The following is a 5,582-nucleotide window of genomic DNA, read 5'->3' as shown; positions in this document are numbered from 1 at the left end:
GGAGAGGGGCACCCCTGACCCACCGCTTTTCCCATCCCTCTGCCCCCAGACACCCACAGCCAGTGAGGGGAGACAAATCCTGTTACTTACTGCTGTAAATAAATTGACATGGAAAAAAAATACCCACTCTAGATGTAGAAGTTGTTGATTCAATTAAAGAATCATGTTCTGCCACAATTACATGATGGCTGAGAAACCAGAGCCCTCCTTGCCATTCCCACCCCACCAGAGCTCAGTAACCACTTCCCACTGGGAACTGCAGCTCCAGGACCGCTCCTCCCCTTCCCTCCGGAGCAGGAAAAGGGTTTGCTTGAGCCATGGCAGAAGCGTGTGAGTGGAGGGACCAGCACTGCCCACCTACACCCCCAGGGAGTCTATTACCCATCCAGCTACACCCCCAGGGAGTCTATTACCCATCCAGCATCCTCATTGCAGCCATTTTATGCTAATTATGTACGGTTTTACGTAAATTCTTCCTAAGAGAGCAAGCTGCATGGAAATGTATTTGCCATACTCTGAGCACAATCAGCATCTCCCATCAGCCTCCAGACACGCCTGGTCCCGCTCCGTTTGGGGATGCTAATGCCATGCTGCCGGGTCAGTGCTGGGATGCAGGTGAGCTTGACACATATCACGCCCTTTTCACAGTTCCCAGCAAACAGGCTGCTCGCTGTGACACGGTGACTAATGGCTCTTGTGGCCTCCCCAACCCCACAGCCCAGCAGGGAGCCCGGCAGGGTATAATTTTTACCTCTCAATGCTGGGACTGTACCACACAATTATGGGTATGGAAGGAAAGATGCCAGAGCAACGGGAGGGGGACATGAAAGGCAGCAAAACTGAGCTTACCCAAAGGCTTCAGTTTCTCCAAATTCAGATGCTTTGTGGGCAGAAGGGAGGCTAAGCTGCAGGGGGAGAGCAACCTGCAGGCACCTCTGGGCCCATGGAAGAGTTCCCCTGTACCAGATGTCTGACGGAGCACAGTCTGAGAACCAACCAGCAACACCGAGGCACAGCTGTTGCTCTCAGGATAGGTTTCCCAGTCAACCTTTGGAGAGGTTTTCATTTTAATCAGATCAGATTACAGCAACAGACAGACAGGTACAAGCAATGTATAGAACTCGACACAGCATCTCCAGAGCAATGCGGCTGCAGTTACACCAAACCATCTGACCACGCGGCCTGTGTCAAAGCCTGGAGCAGCTCAGAGAGCAGCTCTGCTCCTTGCAGCACAGGCAGGGCTGGGGGAAAATGCTGAACTGGTGCGCTGGGATGTGCTGGCCATTGCTGTGTGCTGGGAGATGCAATATCCCCCTTGCACTGCACACTCACAAATCCTACTGGACGGATGGGGGAGAAGAGGGAGGCAGATTTCCGGGTCACCAGCTTGAACATGCCTTTCGCATTCCTCCAAAGCATGAAGCCAGCACAGTGGGCTGCATTCCCCTCCACGCACGGAGCTTTCTAGGGCCTCAAGAGCCGAAGCGCCTCAGTGCAAGGAGAGTTCGGGCAAAGCAGAACAGACAAAGCCTGTCATTAAATAGTAATGAAAACGCCCAGCACAGTTTGTGGGAAGACAACGACACTAATCACCTCCCCAAGGAGTTTACCTCCACCATCTCCACCTCCTCATGCCCAGAGGCTGCAGGGTGCTCTGATGCTCCTGCAGTGCAGGTACCCGGTCTGCTCCCACTGCTTGATGTCTGCCCTGGAGGGCACCTCTAGGTGCTCTGGAATAACCTTCTTCCCACACCAGTGTGGATCCAAATGCACCCACAGCACTGTGGGAGGGAGCAGGAGACTACAATCAGCTTACACCCAGATTACTGCAGAGCCACCAACTCCTTTTGCAAGAAAAAGCTTATTAGTAACCCAAGAAGTCAGGATAGCACTTTTACATCTTGCCCTAAATCCTTCTGGATTCAAAGAGAAGCATCTTAATTAAACCACAAGGTACATATGTTTCTGACGAACACTGGTATTCACACCACCGCCTCCCCCCGCAGAGGAAGGGGCTGTTTCCATCCCGGCACAGCAGCCGTGTTATTCAGCTCCATCTCAGTGAGAAGCAGCCCTGGGAGCAGGAATTAAGGGGTTAGATGCACACATCATCCCTGCCTGCCTCAGAAAAGAATGGAAAGCAAGAAAGTCCAATGACACGCTGCAATAAGAGAGATCAAAACCCAATTAACTTGCCCCGGGCAGCACCCAGCCATGGCACAATGAGGCGATCGAAGAGCAAAGTGGGTCCAGGGATGGGTGGCCATTCTCAGCATCCTGCTGCCACAGCACGACAGATGCACACAGACAGAGCTGCCGACAGGTCTCAACCCCAAGGTGACTCACGCAGTGCCCCTGGGAGGCCCTTGGGACATGCCAGTCAGCCCTCAGGCAGGACACAGCCACTCCTGTCCATCCCATTACAAATGTCAAAACTTCCACAGCTTTGGCAGAAATCACCTCCTCACTCCAAGGGCAGTGAGGCTTTGCCTTTCCCATTTAAGACACAGCTTTCTCCTCTGGAGCTCAGGTTAAGGCTCTCCATCTCCTCTGTCCCACACCCAAAGGGTCTCCATGTGCCAGGAACGATGGGCTAAGCCCCTTGCAGAGCTGCGAGCCCCCAGGCTCCACCACCACCTGCCAGACCCAACCAGAACTCACTGGGATGCTGCCCAAGACCCTTTTCCCATCACCCCCCGTCCCACCAGCATGGGGCTGTGTTATCTCCAGCCCACCCATCCCCACCGGCTGGTGAAGGGGAGAAGACACAATAGCTGTTATTAATAATTCCGACTTTCTTCTCCCTTTCCTCCCTGCTCTTGCTGGATTCTCCTTCATGAATAATGCAGAAGCTGTGGTGCAGGACACTACCCACTCTGTCCCTGGCCGGTCCCTGAGCCAGTGGGGAGCGGGTTCAAGTGCCAGCCAGGGCCTGTCCCCACGTCCTGGGTGCCAGCACAGCTGGTACGACGAGGTTTTGTTCCCAGATGCAGCTTCCTTTTGTTCCAGCCCTGCTGGCAGCAACATCCACCGCGGTGAGACAGACCCCGCACATCATGCAGCAAAGCTGCTGGGGAGGCAGAGCAGAGATCTCACCAACACCGGAGCCAGCCTTGGATGGAGACTTCCCACCCAGGGATTTCTGAGTATTTCACCACCATTTCAGCACAATTTCTCCTCTCTGCAACAGCAGCATCTCCATTTTACAGCTGGGGAAACTGAGGCAATAAAGGTGAGGAGTCACAAGGAGCCTCGTCTTCCACCACATCTCTCAGGTTGCTCAGGTGCCAACTCTACTGGTACCAAGTTGAAGAGCAGCGGCGTGATCTAATTAAAGCCCCCTTCCCCTTCACTCTGTGGCCAGGGTCCTAACGTGCCCCAAACACCCCTAACATCCTCCGCTGACAACATTACTTATTGCAAACTACACAATGAAGCCTGAGAAGCGCAAACCCCTCCAGTTCCAGCAAGAGAAGCTGAGCAGGAGGCTGGCGCGTGTTTGAGAGGACACACGTCGGCCAGCACAGGCTTTCCTGCCCCTCTGCCAGCTGGGGTGGAAAAAAAAGACAATTCCTTTTGACCTCCCAGATCCTGGTCATGCAAAGCAGAAAGCACAAAGCACACTGAGAACCAACTCCAAACGTCTCTTAAACCCTCCCTGCTCCCGAACTGTCCTTCAGACTCTGTGCCCCACACAGGATCTCTCACCTGGGAGGTACACAGCCTTGTCCCATCCCCAAACACCCACCAGACCGCGGCGCATCCATCCTCCGCCACCACCACGCCTGCCAGCTCCCGAGCAGGGCTCAAACGCAGTGGAGCACAAGCGAACAGAGCAAAGCAGCTGCTTCCTCCCAGAGCCGCTCTGCTCCAGCCATTCTGCTGAATCACTTACTGCATTGCCGGCACGGTTGTTGGGACCTTCCCTGGAGCCCCAGACACAGAACCCAGGTTTAACTCCCGGAGCATCGCAGCCCACCAAAGGCATTCGGAGCCGAGGAGAGGATAATTACCTCCCTGCAGATTTCAGCGGAGCCTGAACTGTCCTGTCCTCCATATAATTAACTGCATCTCTGACAGTCAAATGCCTTCTTCCAACCAGGGAAGAAGCATGAGGGTGGCTGCTGGGGCACAGAGGGACCCGGCACGGCTGACAGGGTGACTCCAGCGCAAGGGGGAGGCAGACACATCTCAGCTCGTTCCCACATGCCGGCAGTGTGGGCTGAGCAGCCAGACATGAGCAGGTTTTCCTCGTCGTGTCCCCCATGGTGCAGACAAGATGACTCAGAGCACTGGGGAGGGCAGGGCAAGGTAAAATAGAGGGCAAGGAAAAGGGCAGAGGATGGGCAGAAAGCAAGGGGAGAGGAGGAGGAGGTGCCAGCAGGGTCCCAGAGCTGGAGGGCTCGTGGTTGTTCGCAGCTCTGTGATGAGAGCCAAAGGCTGCAGCAAACCCTGTAGCAAGTGGTCATCAGATCCCACACAGATCCCTAGCCCCCACTACAGGGGGCTTCCCCTGCTCCCAGTAACAGCAGTATGGATGCAGCAGCCCCTCCACCATCATACAGGGCCTTTAATAGCACTGCACTCGCAGGAAGGGAGAGCTCGCTGGCACGGCACAGGACAGGCCACAGCACCCTGGAGCTCTCTGAAGGCAGCTGGATGGGGCAGGCAGGACAGCCTGTACAAGGACAGAGGGACACAGGGATTTTTCCTTCTTGAACGGAGGAACAGGAGATTGCTTTCCTCCCCAGAATGCTTCCCTGGTCCAAAGACAGTTTATCCCAGAGCTGCTGAGACCTCCTCCCGGGTCCCAGGTCACCCAGCTTTCCCCTCTGGATGACTCAACATGTCTGGATCCACAAGGAGGACTCCAGAGATTCTACATTCCAGCTCCAACGTGAAACAACTCCCCAAATCTGAATCTCCCTTTCCAGGCTCACTCACCCTCGTGGTACATCCTGCCTTTTACTATTTTCGCAGTAGCAACACTCGGCTTTTAAAGAGCCAACCACAACACACTGAAGAGAGGTGATTCAATTAAAAAAACGAGCACAGCCTGCACATCCATCCCAGTTCCACTGGTAATTAGGAAACAGATGGGGACGGAGGGGGGAGGGAGAGGAATCTTTGTTAGGTTAATTGTCTGAAGTCACTAAATGAAATATAGGTGCCCTGATTTCCCTGGAGGATCCTGCACAAACTTCAGGATAGATTTTTGCAGAGAATAAAGGAGGGAGTTTCCCAGTGAAGGACAGCAGAAGATTATGACTAATCAGGCAAGAACAGAAGTGATAAACCCAAAGAAAAAACAAAGCTCCCCTTTGTAGCTACAAACGAGGAATCGACCAGTCTCATCCACAACTTCATTACCATCTTATTAAAATGCTATTTCCATTTTCCTGATTAAACGGGTGTGAGTTGAGAAGACTTTGTGGTCTTGGCTGTCCTCCAGCGAGGAGGTGCTTCGCTCCCAGCCCTGGGGACAGTTCGGATGACACCTTTTTGAGCAAGCACTTCAATTCTCCTGCTTCCCAAGGTGCCCTCCAAGGACGCACCTTCCTCCCAGCTCAGTTGTACCCTGA

This window comes from Buceros rhinoceros, unplaced genomic scaffold (assembly GCF_000710305.1).
Source record: "Buceros rhinoceros silvestris isolate BGI_N320 unplaced genomic scaffold, ASM71030v1 scaffold8741, whole genome shotgun sequence".
Lineage (NCBI taxonomy): Eukaryota > Metazoa > Chordata > Aves > Bucerotiformes > Bucerotidae > Buceros > Buceros rhinoceros.
The sequence above is the reverse complement of the archived record's forward strand: the minus strand, read 5'-3'. Positions refer to the sequence as shown.